General features: G+C 36.0%; 1 long non-coding RNA gene across 1 annotated transcript; it reads left to right on the forward strand.

Annotated features, from left to right (window-relative positions):
• Nucleotides 1–7,844: 7,844 nt before the first annotated feature.
• LOC129347541 (uncharacterized) lies at nt 7,845–14,475 on the forward strand. Its single transcript, XR_008599683.1, has 3 exons — nt 7,845–8,112; nt 9,247–9,395; nt 14,035–14,475. It is a non-coding gene; the product is annotated as an uncharacterized LOC129347541 (long non-coding RNA).
• The last annotated feature ends 11,228 nt before the right edge of the window (nt 14,476–25,703 follow it).

Consider the following 25,703-nt stretch of genomic DNA (forward strand, 5'->3'; position numbering starts at 1 on the left):
GCCATTTTCGAGTTTTTTTTTACTTGAGTCTCGACTCGATCGTTTTTCTCAGGAGGTTGGACTTTAGCCTTTGTGCTGGAGGGTTGAACCCTCAGTTCCAAGACTTTCAAAGCCTCCAGACCTCCCGAGTCCTCAGGACCTGAGCTTTCACACAGTCTGAGGGCTGAAATTTTCTAAGTCCCACAGTAGTTCTCTGTTAGATTGAACCTTCAGACAGTCCAAGGACTGATATCTTCTAAGTTCCTGACTACTTCTCTGTTAGTTTGAACCTTCACACAGTCTGTTAATGTTTCGATTAAATCTTTAAGGTTTTTCTTTTTAAATGTTTTACCACCTTTTAATGTTTAATTTTCTTTTTAAATCCTTCATTGTATTTTCAGTGTAATTCCTATTTCAACTTTTATTGTCTTTAAGATATAATTTTCTAATTAAACATTTAATTTTTTAATTAAATGTTTTGTCTTTTTTGGCCTTTTATTGGATAGGTGTAGTGAGAGAGACAGGAAACAGGGGAAAAGAGTCGGGGAAGGACTTGCAGCAAAGGACCACTAGCGGGGACTCGAACCCGGGACGCTGCGTTGGGGACCAGCCTCTGTACATGCGTCACCCGCTTAACCCGTTGAGCTATATGGACACCCATGTTTTGTCTTTTTAAGGGTTTAATAATCTGATTAAATGTTTTGCATTTTTAAAAATGTTTAACATTCTTCTTGTTTAATTGTATTTTTTCAATGTTTAATGATGGAAAATACTTCATCTGTAATTTCTAATATTTGTATTTTAAAAATTTTGTTTAATTTCATAACGACATGTATTGTATCGTGTTGAATTATCTCATTCGATATTTTGTCTGTTTAATATAATTTAATGTAATTTAATGTTTAACACTATTAAACAGACAAAATATCGAATGAGATAATTCAACACGATACAATACATGTCGTTATGAAATTAAACAAAATTTTTAAAATACAAATATTAGAAATTACAGATGAAGTATTTTCCATCATTAAACATTGAAAAAATACAATTAAACAAGAAGAATGTTAAACATTTTTAAAAATGCAAAACATTTAATCAGATTATTAAACCCTTAAAAAGACAAAACATTTAATTAAAAAATTAAATGTTTAATTAGAAAATTACATCATAAAGACAATAAAACTTCAAATAGGAATTAAACAGAAAATACAATGAAGCATTTAAAAAGAAAAGTAAACATTAAAAGGTGGTATATGTACATATAATTTAATTGTATTTAATGTTTAACTCTATTAAACAGACAAAATATTGAATTAGATAATTCAACAACATACAATACATGTCATTATGAAATTAAAAAAAATTTTAAAATACAAATATTAAAAATTACAGATAAAATATTTTCCATCATTAAACATTGAAAAAATACAATTAAACAAGAATATTAAACATTTAAAAAATGCAAAACATTTAATTAGATTATTAAACCTTTAAAAAGACAAAACATTTAATTAAAAAATTAAATGTTTAATTGGAAAATTACATCTTAAATTTCTTAAAGCTTTTTAACAATGAAACTTTTTAAAAGTTTTATTGTATTAATTTTTTTGTTTGATTTAATTGCTTTTTGTTATGTAGTTTATTTCTTTAATCTTCTTTTTCTGTCAAGATTTTAACCCCAACCTTAAAAATGAAATAAACCCTTAAATCACAATGAAAATACTTCTGTTGTCACAATCATGAGTTAGTCAATTATTCAGTTTATCAATTCAACTTTATTTGTTCAGCACCTTTTACACAGATGACAAAACTAAACAAGCAAAGAGAAAAAACTATGATTAAAACTCAATAACATAAAAAAAAAAAAAAAAAACATTTAACATTATAAGAAAATCTGTTGTGTCCAGGGGATGGAGGGAGTTTATTGAAGTCTTCTTGGGCTCACATGGGAAATCATTTAAAATATAAACTTGATATTCAGTCTAAGGAAACTGCAGAGCGACAGAGGAACCAACAATATCTCCTGTTGTCTCCTTTAATGAGTCGACTCTTCTTGTGCTTTCAGACCAAAGAACTACAGATTCTTCACAACCTGCTCAAACTCTTGGTACAAGACCTCACCACACTCAAGAAGGTTTCTGTCTCATTTCTACTCTGAAGCCCACCTTCTCCTGCTCAAACTGCTGACAAATGTTTCTGCTGCTCTAAAGTCTGGTCTCCAGAACTTCCTAAAAACTCTCAAAGTCTCTTCTGCTGCAGGTTGCTTTGTAGAACTGTTGCAGAAAACCTCACTAAACCACATGGAGGGGCCTCAAGATAGTCGTCCAAATGAAACCATACAAAAACCAAACTAGTACAACCCAAACGCTAAAGTCTCCTGCAGCCTACCAGAGAACCTCTGAGAACAGAGAATCAGGACAGGAACTCTTACCTTCTGGACAACCAACATTGGTTCTCAAACAAGAATACAGAATGTGTCTGACCAAAAACCTCTAAAGACTCACTACAGCCAAGACAAAGACACAACTCAGCTGCAGCAAATCCACTAATCACTGCACACATTAGCACCATGTGCTAACTGTGGCTAAAGAACCACATTTACCAAGATAACTATCCAGTACAAAGCCCTAAAACACACCAAGAAACACATTAAAGACGATTTTACTCCTGGAAGCTGCAAGCCAACGCCTAAAGAACAAACTAAAGCACTGGAGCCAAACCCGGTTCAGTGGTGGAGAGCAGAGGAAATGTTTGTCTGCAGCTAAATAAAGCAGGAAGACACTGAGCTGCTCAGGTGTTCCTGATAACACCAAGCAGCCACCTGGACAGCCAATAGGAATACAGCCACCTGGACAGCCAATAGGAACACAGCTTCCTGGAAGTCCAGAGGGCTGGGTTAGTGAAGGAAATTTAGTTTAAAGTTGAAGCAGAAAGTTAACAAAGAAAGTTGAAAACCACCTTCTGATCCCTGAAATCTCTGAGTTTTCACACAAAGAACACCTGAACATGTCAAACTGGTTCCATAGTAGAACCCTCATTGTAAAAACGTCATAGTATGGTGTGTTGCTCAAAAAACATTAGGACCCGGCTGTCAGGGACAAACATGTAAGAAACATGAGAACAGAGAGAACCCAACCAGTAGATCACAGTTTATCATCCCCCAGTCATCTCCTGAAGTCCATATGGTGAGAGACATCAGTATCTGGTTGTTCATTTACCAGAGGATGCTTATAATCATGCTGATGTGGTCTGTACTCTACAGCATTTTAGTGACTCAATAAATGCCTAAGTTGTTTGTTTTTAATGCTTTTCAGTTTTTAATAAACATTTAAGAGCCTATATGTAATCAATAAATGGCCTTTGCCTATCTTAAGAAAAATTCACTCTGAACTCTGATATGTTAACAGTACTAAATAAATCAATAAATACATGCATACACACAAAAATAAGTTAATACATTAACTGTGTTAAGATTTAGATTTTTTTTTTAAAAAGTTGTTTATGTTTTTGCAGAATCCAGTATTGCTCACTGAGTATACCTTTTTCTTGTCTCCAGAATCATACAGTAGAGTGAATGTGGGTAGAGATAAATAACAGGGTAAATTACCCAGTGAAGGAGGCCCTCATGCAGCTGCAGGATCAGGAAGTCCTCAACATGGACGACAACGTGACTGGATACTGCACATCTAACCTTACTGCTGAGCTGTGCAAGATTGGCATAACAAGAGCTGTACATGCATGGAATGCACACACAATCCCAGGTGAGTTAAAAAAAAACCAATATGCATCATACAATCCAGTCCTTTTTTGTGAACCTTTTTTTATTCAAAAGTTGACAGTGAATTTTAACAAAAATGACATTTTGTGACCAATGCTTTGCTTCACAAGCAAAGGAACACCCAATTGTTTAGCAGCAGGAGGACGTCCAAAGAAACTGGGAGAGGAGTTGTTGCCTCATGCCTCCCAAGCAGCAGACATGTACCAGCAGGATGTTGGCTCTTCAATAACTCCAGTCTCCTGCTTTGGAACTGACACCTTCTCAACTGAGGAGGACAGAATATCAGCAGAACAACTTTTTGCTGAACAGTACCCTGATATTTCAGTTTTACTAGATAATGTGGTAAACTATAACTTCGTACCTTTTCAAGATGCATTGCTGTATCTGATAAACATTACACAGCAATATGCATGAATTCATGTCAAATAAAGACCAGTTGTTTCTGGATATAGTAGATATTCTGTTACTTTCCTTTAACAAATAAAATTGAACACTTGCTAAAATTGCTACAATAGCAATATTGGTCTAAGTGCAACATGAAATACAAAAAAATGTATAAAAATAAAACTATTCTGTATCCTCTACAGTTACTGAACAAGTGCAAAATTCCAACTGACTTTAGAACAAGGCAATTAGCCAGATCAAGCTTAAATCAGAATGTGATACAATCACACTTAAAGGATTAATCCATCTTAATTACACCAGCCAATATGGAGAGAAGATTGTCAAGACTGGTCAGCCTGTGAACATTGACAGAGAACTCATCTGCCCTGCATTTGAGGCACTGGTCGGATGTCAGCATCCACTGGTCAACGCAGTTTTTGCAGCCAACAAAGCTTGTGCAGCATACGGCAATCACAGGCTCTTCCATTAGCCCTGTTTGATGAAAAAAAGGAAATGTGCAATACACATTAAATATTACAGTTCAATATATTATCTTGTCTTTACTTAAAGGAACAGTTCACCCAAAAATGAACATTCTGTCATCATCTCCTCACCCTCATGCCAGTTAAAGCACAGGTGCAGTTTGTCCATATAACACACAAGAAGGTTGCAGCACTACTGGAGAGCAAGTGGGTTTCCATTGACTTCAACACAGTGCATACAAAGTCAGTGGAGACCCCCTTGCTCTCCAGTAGTGCTGCAACCTCCTTGTGTGTTGTATGGACAAACTGCACCTGTGTTTTAACTGACATGAGGGTGAGCAGAATACAGAATTTTCATTTTTGGGTGAACTGTTCCTTTGATCTACATATTACATATGTTTAAAAGCTTGGCAAGTGAAAGTTTCACTATAACATGGAAAAGCAATAATTAATGCTTGATTCACTTGGGCATTCCATTAGATCCTGCTTAAAAGGTAGACTTTAATATGAATCAAACAACAAATGATGTTACAGACCTTTGCATACAATACAACCAAAGGCATCCTTCATGTGTGTTATCATGGTGTTGGTCAGAACCAGCATGGCACCCCTGGTGTTGCTGGCATGTGTTGACAGGTCCTTCATGACTCTGGTGACTTCATTCAGTCCTGGAGCAGCCAAGATCACTTCTTCTATTTTATCATAGACCCCCTGAAGACTTGTGGAGTCCATATCTTTATGGCTACAAGGAGGGTTAAAAACAACAACAAAAAACAAATTTATTGTACAATATTCATCAGTTCTGTTCAGATAACTTTTCTTCTAAGAGAGATGCTATTTATAACAAAATAAAAGACAAATATTGATAAACAGTAACTAATATGTTTACCTCAGTTTCTTTCCCTTTGTTCCTTGCTGGAACCCATGGAAGATCTGCTCTGGGACAGCAAGAAACTTTTTTGCATTTTGCTTCCAGTACTTGGATCCTAGCAAGAGAGGAAGACAAATCATGTAACAGACATAATGTAAACACATTTACAGCTGAACAGAATACTTTGTGGGTCGAAAAAATTACAAGACAAAGAGAGCACAGTATTGAAGTAGATGGGGCATGTGGTTTAACAAACAAAGCATTTTTATTTATTATGCAATTATTAATGATTTCAATTAGTACCTCTTGTCCCTTCGGAGTCCACAATCTCATTTCCCTGGGCATCAGTCAGGATGAGAGGGTCATCACTCTGCAGGGCATCATGTAATTTTGCAAGGATACCTGTGGTTGTGGCTTCAAACTCAAACAGTCTGAGTACAACCATGCGGGCAGGCTTCAGTTTCCCCTGGCTGAGCTCAGCAATGAAAACAGACCTAGAAAGATTGTTGTGGGAGTGGTTTACATCAAGCTAAATCAATTAATTCCATCTCAAACACATAGCATACATTAAACCTGATCCAATAACAATTGACTCATTTTAAAATTGTCTTGGTTACAAAGGATCTTAACAATTACAAAAACATATTCAGTGATGATGATATATTCATATGTAGCTAGCCTTGGACCAATATGTTCATGAAAACGAACCCCCCCTTTTTAATATCTAGCTTGCTAGTCAAGGGTAGGGGTTCTGAACTGAGGGAGCAGGGGGTACCTCTGGAAGGTGTTACTCATGCTTGCTCGGGGGGGAGTGGGAGCAATGGCCTGAGCAGGTGACCCTAGAGCAGCAGCGGGCTGTGCTGAAAGGTGAAACTGGAAACGGTTCTGGCCTGACAATGGAGGAGTCTGCTCGGCGACTGGTAGAGCAATATCATCCCCATGAACCTCATAGTGGCCACGAGGTTTAAGGTCCAAGCAGCTGAAATGTCCAGCTGAACCAGGGAATATGGCCACATTGTCATCATCAGTTATGTACAGGCTAGGAGCATATACCTTGGAAAGAAAACATTAAGGAGCCTTAATCAGTCGGCTATTCGTGTGCTATGCATAGCATCCTTTGGTCTTAGCATGTTCTCCAAACAAACGAAAAAAGTGCTACTTACCTGGAATATTCTGGCGATTTTATCTCCATTCATGTCGTCCTCCCTAAGCGTTAACCTTTTGTTTCCTTTAAAAAGGATGTAACTGGTAGAATCCATTGCCTACGAGAAATTCTTGCCGGACACCAAGTCGACCAGACTAGCACCGTGACCTTCCTGACACACGGACCAATCCGCGCGATTATTTATTTATTTCCGGGCCACAGACTGAAAAGCGTAAAAATTGAAAATTGAAATTGGAAAAAGAGAAAATTAAGGCCTTTCCCCGAAAACTAAAATTTGAGTCAGAAATGCAATATTTTGTTTAAAAAACGGATCATTAAATAGTTGTCCGATTTTTGTTTCAGAAATGACAATAGAAAAAATGGCCCTAAATTTGTTTTTCGATTTGCGTTTCAGAATTAGAAATAAAATGAACGGAAGGTACACGGACCGAAAACAAGTCTAAAAAAGACAGGGGATTTTTTTTTTTTTTTTTTTTTTAAAAATGGAAATTTGAAAAAATAAAATAAAAGCCGTAATAATTAATCACACTATTTGATAATCATGCATATAAAAAAGCACAAAACATGAAAATAAATTAGTGAAAGGAGAACAATAGAAACCAAACCGGAAAACTGTAAAACTAAAAAATGAAAATAATAATAGACAACAAAATTTTTAAAAAAGAATCCAGAAAGAAGACAACAAACAAATTTCTTTTAAAAATGGAAAGTAAGGTTAAAAACAAATTTGGAAACTTTGTAAAAGAAAAAACTAATGGGAAAAAATACCCAGGAAGAAGAAAAATGGTCCGTGTATGGATCTGGTAATTGGATTTTCCGTTCTGAAACGGGTATTGAAAAACAAAAAACGAGTGGTTATTTGATTTTCGTTTTAAAATGCAAAAATTAAAATTTAAATACAAGGCGTTTTTCCTTTTCATGATCAAAAAGGGATATACGATTTTTTAAAAATGCTTTTATTTTCGTTTTATATTTAGAATAACAGGAAAGCAAAATCAATAAGAGACAGAAACGAAAAAAGGTCAGTTTTTTCATTTTCTGAGACCGGAAGTGGTCATCAGCAAGTGTGGAGCCAAACAGAGTACGGTGCATAAACTGCATATAAATTTTTTTCGTTAGCTTTCATGGTCAAAATGAGAGATCAGGTGGCCGATCTTAAAATAAATCAATATTGATTTTTCATAGAGCGTTAAAGTTTTGCGAAGCCAGGGGGCGGGGCTACTTGATTGACAGTCCGGTCTGGAATGATTGACAGGTCCTATGGAGGAGGCAGCAGAGACTCTGCTCTCCTCGTTTGGATTAATTCTGATATAATAACTGTTGGTTTATTTATCAGTGAAGCAGCAGAACATTTTCCACAGACAGTTTTCCTGCCCGTTGGCTTGTTTTAACCAGTTTTCTACCTTCGGCTGATTCTACCAGCAGACACTGAAAGGACTCTTATAGTTCGGTAAGTAAATGTTTATTTCGTATTGGTGCCGCTTTTAATGCACTTTATATGCAGCTTTAGTGTCAGATATAATGTGTGCCATGCACTACAGATGTTGGTGGAGTTTATTTCTGTGTGTGTTGACCAGAGAAGAGAGTTAGTATCCGGTAAATATTAGTTTTAATGTTAGCGATGCTAACCGAGCGAGCTTCTCTGTCCTGATTAGCAGCTAAATGTAGCATCAATCTAACGATGTTTGTGTTGTTTCCTGTCAGCAGCTGAAGTGTGTTGTGTTCCTGTAATGTGGTTCATTAAGTTCATAAAACTGTGGTTGGTTGACATTAATGTAACTTTCAGGAAACTTAAATGTGATTAAAACAGTAACGTTAATGTTCTAGATGCCAGTAATCAGTTTTAATTTGACACTAAAACAGACTATGATAGTTTTAAATATCAGTTTCATTAATTTGTTGAAAATTGTCTAATTTCTTGTTGTGATGTTGCTGCTGATTCATTAAAACCAGATGATCTGTGTTGAAGATACGTTTAGTTCTAGTATCAGAAGTACAAGAAGGAAAATGGAAGTTTAGTTCTGCTACATCAAATATTTCAGGATTAAAATAACTAAATGAGTCTTTATGCCTCAAACTTTATTTTTACAATAAAGAAATAATGAAATAATCACAGATAATAAAAATATAAATAGCAGAGAAAACCTGAGAGAATAATTTCTTGAAAAGTCTGTGAAGGAAAAGCAGCTTTTTTATCCTGAAAGATCAGAATCAGCTCCAACATCTGTATCTGACAGCATCAAGTCAACCAGAAAGAAAAGAAAAAAGAAAATGATTTCTTTCTGATCACATCTTTTCCGCTGCTCACAGGCTGCTGCTCACATTCTTCACATTTATAGTCCACTTTTAAAAGTTCAGCAGACAGGTGCTCTGCTTTGGAGTGTGATGATGTCGTTGGTGATGTGGAGAGTGAAGTTTCTGTTTCACCCACAGCGTGTTTTAGGGCGCCGGGTAAGACTTGATGTTTGAAATACTGACCGACAGCTCAGATTTAACTGTCTGTAGTTTCGTTTTGATGGGTGTTAAACTTTCACTCAAAGCCGCCAGGAGCTGGGTCTTTAAAATAACTGCCGTCTCGTTACAGAGTGAAAGTAGCAGTTCCTCCTGAAGGTCAGAGATTGCAGCATCTGAGGGCCTCTTCAAAAGAAGACGTAGTTGATGAAGGCGTTCTGGAGCAGGACCAGAAAGACCACGACCAAGCAGCCTTGAGATCTTAGGCAGTGTCTCCCTCAGGTGGGTGTCGACGTGTTCACGGTCAAGTCTGTGGTAATACCGTCAAAAAACAAAACAGAAAAAAATCTAGATTATAAATCAACATGTAACCAAAGCACTCTGTGTATAATGCCATAGTATAGGATGTAGTTCAGAAAATGTCAAAGTATAGTATACTTTTCAAGAATAACAGTATGGCCTGTAGTTCATAGTACAGCATGTCGGCAAAAAAAAAAAAAAACCCATAGATTATTATGTGGTTCAAAAAGTGCAAAATGATAGGATGTTGCCTAAAATTGTCATGTATGATATGTGGTTCAAAAAATGTCATAGTGCAGTATATTGTCAAAATAGTATGTTATTCAAGAAAACATCAGAGTATAATGTCATCTAAAAAATGCCATAGAATAATAATTTCATTGCACAAGTAAAAGTATAGTAATTTTTTATTTTTTTTTTAATTCTTTATTTTTCAGTTTTATCAAATTTTTAATGATGGGTACAATTCACATGTGCCAGCATGTGCACAATATTATCATCGTTCGTTTTTCTGAAGACAACTTCCCATCCAGAAAGTAAAACAAAATACAATGCAATAAAATAAACAGAAACATGAACATAGTTTTGAACATTAGGGAGTGACCATTACATTGTTTTTAAATTTTTAGACTCAAAATTAAATTGGGCTTTTTAATTTTTATGTACGCAGCCCATTTTTCCCAACATGCTACAAACCAATCTTGTTTTTGATTTACAAACGCTGTCGTCTCTTCCAGTTTATAAATATCCATTGTTATATCCCACCATGCTTACATGGTGGGAATATCCTGCGATAGCCATTTTTTAGTTATCGATTTCTTACTTGCAACCAACAAAACACTCAGTAGATATTTATCCTTTTTTCTCCAGTCCTCTGGTAAACATCCAAAATGAACAGTTTTTATTCCAAATGGAATTACACATTTAAAAATGTCTTGTAGTGCTCCATGAACATCTTTCCAATACTGTCTAATAGGTGGGCAGTCCCATAGGATGTGAAAATGGTTTGCACGTTGGTCTCCACACTTTCTCCAACAGATAGGAGGAGTTCCATCATAATGTGTTTTTTGACATGGAGTGATGAAGTATCTTATCAAAGTTTTCCATCCATATTCCTTCAATCTCTGTCATTTTGTGCATTTCCACTGGAGTTTCCATATTGCAGTCCATTCCTCCTCTGATATAGTCATCCCTCCTTCTTTCTCCCACATTGTCTTTGCATGTTCAGTGGAATGACACTTACAATTCCTCAGACATTTATACAAAATTGAAATTGGCTTTTTATTCGTTTTCCCTTCATATGAATTTCTAAACAATTTCAGTAAGTCCATGTTACTCTCTGACACTGTATCTACTTTTGCTTCTATATAATGACGTATTTGTAAATATCGGTAAAAGTCTTGTTTTTCCAGTGCATATTTATTTTTAAGTGTGTCAAAGCTGATAACTTTACCGTCCTTAATCAACTTGCTTAAAATTGTTATCCCTTTAGAGGTCCATAATTTGAATCGTGAGTCTAATTTGTTTGGTAGAAAGTCGGAATCATAAGCATACCATTTTAACATTACAATATCTTTTTTCAGGTTATATTCTTTTACCACATTTTTCCATACAGAGAGAGTGCATTGAACCCAAGGGTTATCAGTAGTGTCAATATATTTTTGAATATTCGCATCAGCCAGAGTAGCTTGTATTGGGAAAGGAAAGATTTGCTCCTCTATACTTTTCCATTGGGCATTATATGATATATCACACCAATTTATCGATGCCTTCATCTGTGCTGCCCTAAAATAATCCCTTAGAGATGGCAAGCCCCATCCTTCCTTCTCTTTAGACAATTGCAACGTCTTAAAACAGACTCTTGGCCTTTTCCCATCCCATATATATCTCGATATCATCTTGTCCCATTCATTAAATTGAATTTGATCAATTTGTATTGGTAGAGTCTGAAACAAGTACAATAGTCTTGGTAAGACATTCATTTTGATAGATTCGATCTGAGAATATAAACTCAAGTAAGGAATTAAATTCTACCTTTTCAAATCTTCATCTATCTTTTCCTTCAGTGGAGTATAATTGAATTCAAAAATTTTTGTTAAATTTTTTGGTATACTAATACCCAAATATTTTAAGGATTCACCCTGCCACCTCATAGGGCACTTAGTTGTTATCTCCACCGACGGGTGATAATTATATGAGAGTGTTTGAGTTTTGTTTAGATTTATCTTATATCCCGAGAGCCGACCGTATTGCTCAAGTAGCAGCATAAGTTTGGGAAGGGAGTCAGTTGGGTGTCCGAAGTAAACCAAAATGTCGTCCGCATAACAAGTTAACTTGTGCTCCCTTTGTCCGATAGTTATACCCTTAATATGCGGGTTTTGTCTGATAGATTGGGCCAACGGTTCAAGATACAATGCAAATAGAAGTGGAGACCATGAGCAACCTTGTCGTGTACCCCTTTCCAAAGTGAAACTGCTTGACAAATAACCATTAATTTTAGTTCTTGCAGTTGGGTTGGTATATAACGCCTTTATGGTATCAATAATTGTATTATGTAATCCAAATTTGTGTAATATTTTATAAAGAAATTCCCAATTTACAGAGTCAAATGCTTTTTCAGCATCAACACTAATAAGTACTGCCTCAGTTTTGTTCTTTTGTATATGGTTTCTAATATGAAGAGTTCTGCGAATATTATCTTGTGTCTGTCGGTTTCTTATGAAGCCTGTTTGATCATTATGTATCAACTTAGGTCGGAATTCCTCCATCCGTCTGGCCATTATCGCAGTGAACAGCCTATAATCTATATTAAGAACTGATATCGGCCTATATGATCCACACTCTATCTTGCCCTTGCCTTCCTTTGGTATTGCTGAAATAATTGCCTCTGTCCAACTTGGGGGTCTTTGTGCCTTTTTAAATACCCAATTAAGTGTAGGTAGTAATACAGGAATCAACTTAACCTTTAATTCCTTGTACGATTCAGCCGTATAGCCGTCCGAACCTGGTGACTTGTTTTTAGCCGGCTAATGGCCTTTTTAAGTTCCACTTCTGATATATCTGCCATCATTTTTTGATTCTGTTCTTCAGTCAGACTTGGAAGGTCTAATGAATTCAGTAATCTTTCAATTTCATTGTCACTTCCTCCAAGAACTTTAGAGTATAATGATTTATAAAATATCTCAAATGCTTTGTGAATCTCTTGCAATTTACTCTTTATCTTTTTGGTTTCTGGGTCTTTAATTTTAGTTACTGTATTTTCTGCAATTTTCTTTTTTAATTTCCATGCTAGTATTTTCATTGATTTCGATCCGCTTTCATAGTATTTTTGTTTAAGAAACATTAATTTTGTCTTAATATCTTGAGTGGCTAGATTGTTTATTTTGTTTCTAATGTTTTTAATTTCTTCAAAGACACTTGATGTTAGAGATTGTTTGTGTTTAATTTCTAATTCTTTTAATTTATTCTGTAAATCTTCCATTTTTTTATTTCTTGTTTTTTTCTTATATGAGGCTATTGCTATAATTTTTCCTCTTATTACAGCTTTTAATGTATCCCAGAGTATAGCAGGCGAGACCTCTCCATTGTCGTTTATGTCAAGGAAATCCTGTATTTCTTTTTTAATTCGTTCCTTAAAATTAGCATCTTTAAGCATACTCGAATTTAATTTCCATGTTATTATTTTGGGGCATAATTTTTAATTCACTTTTAAATACAAAGGTGCATGATCACTCACATCTATTGTCCCCATATCACATGTCTGAATTCTGTCTTTATCTTTGGCAAAAGTTATGAAATAGTCTATTCTCGTATAAACAGAATGTGGAGCTGAGTAATGGGAGTAGTCTCGTCTACTTGGGAAAAGATCTCTCCAAATATCAATCAAACCAACCTCTTCAAACAGTGCGCATACTTTCTTATGTAAAGTACTTGAGTCTGTAACTTTTCTATTGGAACTGTCCAGTTCCGGCCTCAAACGAATGTTCAGATCCCCACCACATATCAAGAAACCTTCTGTTTCTGTTACTATAATAAAAGTATAGTAATTTTTAAAACTGTTTAAATTCTTATATGTTGCTAAAAAAAAAAAAAAAAAAAGCTAAAACAAAAAAAATGTCATAGTAATATATCAATTTAAAAAGCCTGTAGTATAGAGTGTCGCCCATCAAACGTCATAGTATAGCATGTCGTCCAAAAAATGTCAGAGCATAGTATGTCGTCCAAAAAACGTCATAGTATAGCACATCGCTCTAAAAACGTCAGAGTATAGCCTTTAGTCCACAAAATGTTGTTTTGTCCCGCCTGTCTGAAGTAGGTGAGGAGCAACACAAAAACAGTCCAAACGCTGGTTTCCAGAGGGTTAGAGGAGTATTTTTTACACAACATGTGAGGGGGTTAAAAGCAAATGGGTGTTAGTAAAATAAAAATAAATAAACAGAACTAAAATTGAACTTCATGTTGACATTGATGGGCATTCCAACCAGGAACAAAGTAAAAGATAATCAATACGAAAAAAAAACCTCTTCCTGTTCACCTCTTCAAGCCCAAAAACACACCGCAGTAGCACCCTAAACTAAAACTACCAATGGGTTCCCCGTTTTCCTTTCTGAACAATTCAAAGGTCCCTCTCTATCTCCCTACATGTCCACCAACCACTGGAACACATCTCCAAAGTTCTGCTGGGCCAGCTCAGCTTCCCCTCAGAAGAAGTGCCGCCACCTGCCAGATGAAGGAGCCTTTTGAGAGGCAGCTGGCATCGTGATTGGACTGTACTTTGGTCTGTTCCAATCCAGCTTCAGCTCCAGAGACGGCAGGCGGGACGAGTCAACGGAGGCCGGGTGGACGAAGGCATGCAGCTGAGTACAATCCAGAAAACAACAGAGGAGGAGTGCAGGGCCAGAACAAGCAGAGTAGCATCGTATGTCTCTTAGAAAACATCATAGTATAGCCTTTGGTATGAAAAAACGCCATCATATACATCGTATATTGTACAAATAACAAGTCAAAGCAAAGAGACATACATTGTAGAATTATAGTAATTGTGGGCTGACTGATTTACTGATTATCAGTATTTTATTTTTTACTGATTTACGGTAATAAATATATTTAAAAATGGCGCTACTTTGGCTCTGAACCTTAATCTACCTGTGGTTGCCCTGTCTTCTGGAGTGATTTGATTGGTTATACGTCACGAATAAAACTCCTTTAACTTAACATCTGTAAACAAAACAAAAATGTATCAACAAAGTTTTCTGTTAAAGTTTGTGTTCTTGTAAGTTCAACTCCAAGATTTTAAATACTTTCATTTACTGCAAATGAATAGCTACCCCAAATGTCTCACTAATAATCATTATCAGCCTTAAAAAACCGCAAAACACCCCTCTGTACTCGACCACACTTAGTACAGTCCGGTTCCCCCTTCTATAAATCTGCTTGGAATCTTCCACTTCCTGTTTGTCAAAGTGGCCTTCTACCTGGACAGGTTTTGTTGGAGCTCATGCAACAAACATTTTGGGTAACTGCACTTTAATATGGATGGATGACACTGAATTAGAGTCTGTATTAATGAGACTGAGTTAAGATGTGTAGCTCTGTCATTAAATAGGAAATTATTTTTCAGAATTCACAGAGAAAAGCCTGAAATGTTTGCTAGGTTAGCATCCCACATGTTCTTTGGCTCAGCTAAAGCTAACTCTCTCCAACTTGTGGATCTCTTGAGTTGCTTGTTAAAATATCTTGCTAGAGGTGCTGAAGCTCAGAAAGTCTGAGATGTTTGTTCAAAATAAGCTCATTCTCAAGTCTTATCTGAACTGTCCTCTTTTGTTTGAACTTTCCCTAAACTTAGGAGTTAATGACAGAGCAGCACATCCAGACTCAGTCTCATTTATGTAGAGATTAAACTTCAGTGTCATTCATTGATGTTAAAGTGCACTTTTTCAAATGTTTGTTGCACATGCTCCCGACCAAACCAGTCCAGGTGGAAGACGATGTGAAGAGAAAGCTCCAGAGGATGAATATCACACATTTACGTTGGAAATAAATGTCCGTTAATTTGACATTGTCATGCACATGATGTTCAAATCTTTGTTGAGTGTTTTGTTGATGTTGGTTTCTAAATGTTTTTTGACACTTGGCCCCAAAGATTAAAACCTTCTACGGCTCACAAGCTGCAACAATTCACACATTATCAACGATCTTTCTGACTAAACTAAGATAAAAAGTGAAAAACTGCCTGATTCCTGCATCATGAATGTAAATCTTTTTGGTTTTTTGACAGTAAACTGAATATATTTGGGTTTGACATTTTATAAACCAAAACAAGAAATGAATTACTGGAGAAAACAATCAACAGAATGGACAAAGAAAATGTGTTTTCCAACATATATGGCTGAATTACTCCAACATTACAAGATACAAACAATTTTAATTCAATGTTATTTATATAACGTCAATTACAGGTCAAATTTTCTCAAGACACTTTATTTTTATATTTTTTTTGTCATATTTAAAATATGACAAAGTAAGAAATTTAAACCACTTGACGAATCCAATTTATTATTTGGTTTTTAAGAGACTAATCGCCAATTAAAATAACTTTCTCCACTAAAACTAATAAACATGAGGTCAAATAGAAGGAACAGTTTTAAATACTGCAGTCCCACGACGACAAGAATAAAGTTTCTCAACAAAAACTAAATCTGCTGGTGGATTCCATTAAAGTCCTAATAAATGATGATAAAGTGTGATACTAAAGGTTTGTGGTGCTAAAAATCTCCAAGTAAAGATATCAAGTTGAACATGTGGATGGAGGTTGATAAAAGTTGACCTCCCTTCATTTTTCTGGAGCGACTCCATGGATTTTATGGATGGTGGTTAAAGACCTGCTCTTCTAGTGGTCTTCCTTCTCGTCGCTGTAAAAAGTCAGTCCATCCTGGCCGACTTCAACACCTCTTCATGACAACTTGTTCTGCCTCCGACCTCGTGGAAACTCCAGAAACTCGGGAAAACCTGTCGAGACTCGAAGAACTCGTGGAGACTCGAAAAACTCGTTGGGTGGGGGAAGGTGTGGTGGGCGGTGGGGGGAGGTGGGGGAGTAGAGGGGGGAGGCCGCCACCCACCTCCCCGCCTACTCTCCGCCCTGACTCCACCCAGACTCCGCCTTGGCTCCACCCATGTGGTCACTTCGGAAACTACGATGCCAAAGGGACGACGAATTTATGTCTTTTTATCTGATCTGTAGCTCAGTGAGTTAAGGATTTGCCTATGGAGCTGCAGGTCGCTGGTTCAAGACCAGACCCTTCTTAAGTTTTTATCAAAATCCTGACAAAGACAAAGAAAGAAAACTGCCAGTGGCGGGTCTTGAACCTGCGACCTTCCAGTTCGTAGTCTATCCTCTTATCCCCCTGAGCTACTCGCTCAGATACTAATTTTTCTTTTTTTTGCGCATTTATCATCTATTTTTTGTCGTTTTCGAGTTTTTTTTTAACTCGAGTCTCGACTCGACGGTTTTTCTCAGGAGGTGGGACTTCAGCCTTTGTGCTGGAGGGTTGAACCCTCAGTTCCAAGACTTTCCAAAGCCTCCACACCTCCCGAGTCCTCAGGACCTGAGCTATCACACAGTCTGAGGGCCTGAAATTTTCTAAGTTCCTGAGTACTTCTCTGTTAGTTTGAACCTTCAGACAGTCTGAGGGCTGAAATTTTCTGAGTCCCACAGTAGTTCTCTGTTAGATTTAACTTTCAGACAGTCCAAGGACTGATATCTTCTAAGTTCCTGAGTAGTTCTCTGTTAGTTTGAACCTTCAGACAGTCTGAGGACTGAAATCTTAAAAGTTCTTGAGTAGTTCTCTGTTAGTTTGAACCTTCAGACACTCTGAGGACTGAAATTTTAAAAGTTTCTTAGTACTTCTCTGTTAGTTTGAACTTTCTGGTTAGCAGAAGCCTTAAAACTTGTGACCATGAGTCTTGATTTCGCATTTAGACCAACCATCTGAGTTCTTCTCAGACTTTCACCTGTGGGTTTTTTAGAAATCCTGAACAAACTTTGATTCTCTTCACTGAACAGTAAAGTTTGGGGAGATCAGAAGGTAACATTAGTTTGATCGATGCCTTCAACTACTAGTAGACTTTATCTGGAAATCAGTTTTCTGAAATGAGTTCTTAGTAAATATGTCCACAATCAAACCAAGAACATAGAAAGAGGAAATGTTTGAAGAAACAACTTGATGTTTTCATTTCAGACTAGAAAACACTTTAAGGCCTTTATCTGTTTTTGCTCTTTTGATCATTTTATTGTCTCCTCTGTTTAATTTGATCTGCTAAAGTCTAACTGTTGCCCTTTCAAATGTTTTATCTTTAGTTTGATTCTTCTTAAATGTTTAGTTTTGCTCTTTTCTCACCTTTTATTTTGTTCTGTCTGATCTGATTTTGAAATGTTTTGTCTTTTTAATGTTTGTTGTTTTTTCAAATGTTTTATCGGCTTGTTTGAAAAATGTCCTTTTCTTTCCCAATATTTAATTTTTCGATTAAATCTTTAAGGTTTTTCTTTTTAAATGTTTTACCACCTTTTAATGTTTAATTTTCTTTTTGAATGCTTCATTGTATTTTCTGTTTAATTCCTATTTGAAGTTTTATTGTCTTTAAGATGTAATTTTCTAATTTAACATTTATTTTTTAATTAAATGTTTTGTCTTTTTAAAGGTTCAATAATCTAATTCAATGTTTTGCATTTTTTAAATGTTTAATATTCTTGTTTAATATGATTTTTGTTTAAAAAGTATTTTTTAAATGTGTAATTATGTAAAATATTTTCTCTGTAATATTTAATAATGTTATTTTAAAGATTTTGTTTAATTTCATACTTACATGTTTTGTATCGTGTTTAATTATCTAATTCAATATTTTGTCAGTTTAATATCATTTAACTGTATTTAATGTTTAATTTTATTAAACTGACAAAATATTGAATTAGATAATTAAACACGATACAAAACATGTAAGTATGAAATTAAACAAAATTTTTAAAATAACATTAAATATTACAGAGAAAATATTTTACATAATTACACATTTAAAAAATACTTTTTAAACAAAATTTTTTTAAAAGTTTTATTGCATTACATTTTTTTCCCTTTGATTTAATTGCTTTTTTAAAAAAAATATAGTTAATTTCTTTAATCTTTTTTTTTCTGTCAAGATTTTAACCCCAACCTTAAAAATGAAACAAAATCTTATTTCACAATGAAAATACTTCTGTTGTCACAATCATGAGTTAGTCAATTATTCACTTTATCAATTCAACTTTATTTGTTTAGCACCTTTCACACAGATGACAAAACCAAACAAGCAAAGAGAAAAAACTATGCTAAAACTATCATTAAAACTCAAAAAATAAACAAACAAAAAAAAGATTTAACATGGTAATAAAATATGTTGTGTCCAGGGGATGGAGGGAGTTTATTGAAGTCTTCTTGGGCTCACATGGGAAATCATTTAAAATATAAACTTGATATTCAGTCTAAGGAAACTGCAGAGCAACAGAAGAACCAACAATATCTCCCGTTTTCTCCTTTAATGAGTCGACTCTTCTTGTGCTTTCAGACCAAAGAACTACAGACTCTTCACAACCTGCTCAAACTCTTGGTACAGGACCTCACCACACGGGTCAAGAAGGTTTCCTTCTCATTTCTACTCTTAAGCTCACCTTCTCCTGCTCAAACTGCTGACAAATGTTTCTGCTGCTCTAAAGTCTGGTCTCCAGAACTTCCTAAAAACTCTCAAAGTCTCTTCTGCTGCAGGTTGCTTTGTAGAACTGTTCCAGAAAACCTCACTAAACCACATGGAGGGGCCTCAAGATAGTCGTCCAAATGAAACCATACAAAAACCAAACTAGCACAACCCAAACGCTAAAGTCTCCTGCAGCCTACCAGAGAACCTCTGAGAACAGAGAATCAGGACAGGAACTCTTACCTTCTGGACAACCAACGGTGGTTCACAAACAAGAATACAGAATGTGTCTGACCAAAAACCTCTGAAGACTCACTACAGCCAAGATAAAGACACAACTCAGCTGCACCAAATCCACTAATCACTGCACCCATTAGCACCATGTGCTAACTGTGGCTAAAGAACCACATTTACCAAGACAACTATTCAGTACAAAGCCCTAAAACACACCAAGAAACACATTAAAGATGATTTTACTGCTGGAAGCTGCAAGCCAACGCCTAAAGAACAAACTAAAGCAATGGAGCCAAACCCGGTTCTGTGGTGAACAGAAGCAGAGGAAATGTTTGTCTGCAGCTAAATAAAGCAGGAAGACACTGAGCTGCTCAGGTGTTCCTGATAACACCAAGCAGCCACCTGGACAGCCAATAGGAACACAGCTTCCTGGAAGTCCAGAGGGCTGGCTTAGTGAAGGAAATTTAGTTTAAAGTTGAAGCAGAAAGTTAACAAAGAAAGTTGAAAACCACCTTCTGATACCTGAAATCTCTGAGTTTTCACACAAAGAACGCTTGAACATGTCAAACTGGTTTCATAGTAGAACCATCATTGTAAAAACATCATAGTATGGTGTGTTGCTCAAAAACTACCTACTTAATATTTTGCAATGATTAAAAAATTTTAACGTTAATGTTATGTTGTCAGTTCTGAGTAATTTCTCCTTTTATTGCTTTATACAATGTTGTTTTTGTTAAATAACTGTGAGATCAAAAATCTTTTGAAAGAGCGCCCTGACATAATTCTATATCTGATATCTCCCAGATTGCTGTGTGCTTCACGTGTTAATGGAGGCAGATTGAAAGAATTACAATCATTTGTGATCTACAAGCTTTCTTTTGTTATGAAATAATGAAACTACAGTAAAGCCTGAGCTTCAATCTAAAGAGGTTTGCATCATTATAGAAACAACTGAGAGAAATTCAGTTTTAACACAAGTTTAGTTGTTAAAAATTAACAGTTACAGTTGGATTTTTAAAGCAAATCCCTTTAGACTGAGATGGAGTCATCATTATCTCAATATGAGGAGAAAAGAGGAGAATAATTAGGCTTCAAGAAAAATGGTTTGTCCATACCAACAGTTGTGTTCATTCTAAAAAAGGAAAATGTAAAACAAAAAATATCCAGAAACGAGTTCTGTCAATCCACCTCTATCTACACAATAGAGCGAGGAAAGTGTGAAGAAAAACTAGTTTAAATGTCAGTGAAACTGACATTTATAGGTGATTTCACTGCTGACAGATATGCAGAGGCTTTCTGGGATTATCACAGTTTTTCATATAGCAGGACAATGATCCAAAACACATGTCTGAGTCTGCGAAGAATTTATCCTAAATATTAAATTAACATCCAGATATTTTTGAAGTGCCTGAAGGTTTACGGTAGCTGCTGGTTGAAAACACCCTCTGGCAGAAGTGAAGAACTGCATCACCACACCTTGTCTGCAGTTTATCGCTGTAAAAGTACGACCCTGTAATAGTACTACAGTGTAATAATGCCAAACTGTAATAATATTACACTGTTAAATTGGTACACTTTAAGGTTTGCATACAGGAGTTTACTTAATTAAAGTTGCATAAGTATTGATAACGAATATAATTTAAAGATTAGAGGTAAAAGTGTGACTGAACAGGTCCAGGACCCCAAAGAGTCATGGGCTCTGTGTCTAGAGCCTCTGTTTAGAGAGATGGTTCATATTTATGGTTGGCAAATCATCTTAACAACCTCAAATGGATGTAAAGCTGCAACAAAGAGACCACAAAAAAATACAAAACAAACACAGCAAGGCACCAGTAGGCACAAAACCACCACAAAGACGCAAAATGACCATATAGAGACAAAAAATGAACACAGGGACACAAAATAAAAACACCAACAAACGCGCAAAAAGATCACAAAGAGTAAAAAGAAGACAAGACACACAAAAATAGGAACAAAAATGACCACACAGACAAAAACAATCACAAAGACACATGAAATGAGAGATGAAATGACCACAGAAGGAATAATTAGCAGACATTAAACTGCAGTCAACCATTTGTAATTTAACGTGTAAGTGTTTCACATCAGTGTTTTAGGATTTTCATACAAAAATAAACTCTAGGGACCTCGAAAATCTGGTCAACTACCATTAGCTAATATTAGCTTTTGCAATAAATCCATGTGTTATCATGTTAGCTCAAATAGCTAACAATAACTTGTCCTGTCAGTGCAAGAAACAAATGCTAGTTTCGGCAGCTAATGTTAGCCTTTTCTCACTGGCTTCTCAATAGCTTGTGAGACTCAAATTTTAGCTCATATAGCTCACAGTAGGTTATCCTGTCAGTCCAAGAAACAAATATTAGTTCCAGAAGCAAAGCCTGTAAGAGACAATTTTACTTCACATTGCCAAAAAAAGCCTATCATGTCATTCAAAGAAAGTAATGCTGGTTTCAGCAGCTGATATTAGCCTTTTAGCTTTAACTAGCCGCTGCTCAAACAGCTTTACTTGTCACACTGTTTAACATGCTCCCATTAATTTCTCCTGTCAAACTCATGTGAGCGCAAGTACAGCACAACATAACAGTAGATTTGCATGTCTGTGTTAAAGTATTAAATGCATTTTTGTACACTTGGTGCAGTAGAAATGTTTAATAAGACAAACTGTGTGACTGTCTCTGTGTGGCAGGTTGTCATAGAGGAGCAAAGTGAGAACGAGATGACCTTTCTGGTTCAACTTAAGAAATGCATACCAGAAAAAGTAGTGGTTTGTACTTTGGTTTTTTTAATGAAATGTCTTCTGTGTACTGCACTAAGCAAAGGTGGTGTTTAATGTCACTCTGATTTGTACTTGCATTTGTTTGAACAGTCTCATAAATCTGCTGCTTTGGCAGGTGAGGTGAGCTGGAAACAAGTTCGGACTCAGTTTAAGTCTGCAGAAAGGCCAGTTTGGTCTGCAGGGCGGATAAATGATGGCAGATCCCCAACTGAGTGATGGATAAGTTTTCTGCAGCTTTGCTGTCACGCAACAGTGAATGTCACTAATCACCAAAATCTAACATTCGTCAAAGGTCAAGTTCAGGGCGTAAAAACCAGGTTTGTTGACTAATCGCAGCAAACTGAGTGCACAGTTTCAGTGTAACTTTACTGAACCTGCCTCACTGTGGGAGGTTTGCAATGCTAATCACCCTAAGAATCGGCCATGAAAGATGGGACAGTCAGAAATATAACGGTGCAAAGAGGAACCTAAAATGGTTCTTTGAAGGTATGTATAGAAGAATCCTTTTTAGTAAAAAATTAAAATAAAAATATTGATAATATTTTAACAAGATGTTCTCAAAATAACCATTTCCTCAAAAGGATCTTCATAGATCCCCAACAGTGCTTTGAAAAAAACATTGAGTCATGTTAGACAAAGTTTCAATAATTTTGCATAATTTTTGTTATTTCAGACAATTTTGTCAGCCCCAATTGGTTTGTTTTTTAATTCCAGGGCAGGATAAACGTTAAGTTTATCTCAAAAATTTGCAGCATGTCTCGGTTCCTTCCATTAGAAGATATTTAATATTTTGAATTCTGAAGTTGGGCGGACAGAACATGTTCCAAGATGCCAGCTTGGGACTTGGGGAACTGTGATAGACATTTCCCATTGTTTTGTGATGTTTTATAAACCAAACACTTCATCAACAATGAAAATAATCTTTAGCTGCAGCTCTAATTTTATGCTACTACCGGCCAGCAAGGCAGGACCTAATAGGTCCAATAAAAATGAAAAACCCTTTAAAGAAAAACATCAAGCATGTGAAAAATAAAGAGGTGCTTGAAATGATTATGGCATGCAGAATGCAAATATAAAAGGTGAGCTTTCAAGACAAAAGTACAAAAGTAAAGCAGCTTTACATAGAACTGTGAAAAATGGCCACAATATGCATCTTTTCATATTGGTTGATATTGATAATAGTCACAATATACACTTAATGCAGCAGTAATGATGTCTGTTGGAGGTCAGCTCTGCAGAAAAGCAGCATTTAATGCTTCATAAATCAAAGAAAGGTGTGGTTTTGTTGTAAGTTCTCATGAACTGATTCTTTCTGCTACCAACACAGTCGAACAGTAAAAAAACTTTCAAATAATATTATGCATATCGACATGCTGCCTGTTATGTCTACTGGTGCAAGTTTCATGTCACATAATATAAAATCAAAGCACAGAACAGACTGCACCGGTTTCTTTCTTGCACCTTTTTATTTAATGCAAAAATATGAGCGGAATAATCTCAGAGACAAGCCTGTGAAAAACATCCATGAATGTCAGCGTGTCTCTATTTGCCTCCTTTTACATTTGCATTGTTCAGAGATGATGAGACACGTTATTACAGCATGACGTTCCAAAGAACTTTGTTTGAAGTTTGTAGTTTTTAAGTGGCCCGAAAAGGTTGAGTAATTTTCCCAGACTGAGCAGGTATAACTGTAATGACCTTTAAAGGTTAAATTGTTGATGATTAGGTTTCTGAATTTGTCCTGACAAGACTCCAGGAGGTCTGTTGTTGTACTTGCATAGACCTGCACAAGGAGATTAACACAGTTAACGTTCAAAACCACAGTTTCAGTCATAATTAAATAAGCATCCAGAGTCACACACAGGAGGCATTGTGATCCTTCAGTGGAGCAAAGAATGTGAAAAATTGGCACGTCAGGTTTCATATATGAGAAAATTTACTCTGGGTTTTGCAGTACAACAATGAACAATTGCATTTTAAATTTAAAGAAGGAAACATGTTTTTTAAAAAGCAAATGTCAAAGTGTTTTACAAAGGAAGTAAGAAGCAAATGTGGAAAATCAAAACTGCAGCTGCATTAGATGCTCAGCTGTAGGAACGTTTTTGTTATCTTAGTTAACCACATAGAGACAATGAACTTATTTAGATTGACTTTATCCTCATCTCAGAAGGTGTTTTTTTTTTGCAGTTTGTGCATGGGGATTTTCCTAACAATACAGAAACATCTTCAGCTGTAGTTCAGGACAAAATGAGAACCAATGCAATGTTGCAATGCTGCAAGACTTCGAATGCACAAGATTCAAAGTGTACAAATGAAAACAAAAGCTGCAGAGAACACAACAAGCAACGGACTCATTTTACATATCTTGACACAATTTTTTCTTGCATAAAATAATAATAACTTGATTTGTATAGCACCTTTCAGAAGAACATTCACAAAGTGCTTTGACAGGTAGAGCATAGTGATAAAAGAGAAATAAAAGAGAACTTTACTGGAAGGCGAGTCTATAAAAGTGGGTTTTAAGAAGTGATTTAAATTAATTTACTGATTCGGTGAGCTTTATCTTCTCAGGCATGTCGTTCCAAAGCCGGGGGCCCTGATGGAGAAGGCCCAGTAACCCTTGGATTTAAGCCTGGACTTTGGAACGACCAGGAGGGACCCACCTGAGGATCTAAGGCCACGCGAGGGGACATATGTGGTTAACATGTCTAAAATATAGCCAGGGGAAAGGCCCTGGCAAGCTTTAAAAATGATCAGTAAAATCTTAAAATCAATTCTTGTTTGTTAAAACCAGTAAGAAGCCAAGCTGCTGCGTTCTGGACCAGTTAGAGGCGGGAGACAGATTTTTGTGGAATGCCCATAAAACAATGTTTCTATCTTTGCAGGGGAAAATTGTAACATACTTATGTTCCATATTCCTTCTTTTAATGTTTATTTTAGTCCAGCCCTTGTTGGAAAACCTGTTATTGCTTTCATGATGACATTATGTTGTTATGGAAACATGTACTCAGATGTTTTCCTCATGTAAAACTGCAAGAAGAAGCACAAAAGTCAAAGTTTCAAAAAATTTCTATTTGTTGTAGATTCTTGCATTTCTGACACAAGACAGGTGCTGCACTTTGAGTGGTGAAGCTACTAAGCCTGCAGTGATGAAGAGCTTTACAACAACTGAACACTTAATGCTGGTTGGATTGGAATCAATAGTCATGAAAATAAAGAAAAACCACTATATGAGGCAGCCTAGATCGCTCAACTGGTTGAGAAGGCAAACCATGAACAGAGGCTACAGTCCCCAATGCAGCAGCCTGAGTTCAATTCCAGCTCATGTCCCTTTGCTGCAGGTCTTTCCCCAATTCTTCTCCCTACTTTCCTGTCTGTCTCTTCACAAACCTGCCTAATAAAACCAACAAAAGGCCCAAAAAGTAACTTTTACCAAAAAAAACATTAAATGAGAAGGTGTGTCCAGACTTTTGACTGGTAGTTGAACACTAAACCTAAAACTGTGAACATAAGTTTTTAAGTCAAACTGAACTCAA

Source organism: Amphiprion ocellaris, chromosome 19, assembly GCF_022539595.1.
Source record: "Amphiprion ocellaris isolate individual 3 ecotype Okinawa chromosome 19, ASM2253959v1, whole genome shotgun sequence".
NCBI lineage: Eukaryota > Metazoa > Chordata > Actinopteri > Pomacentridae > Amphiprion > Amphiprion ocellaris.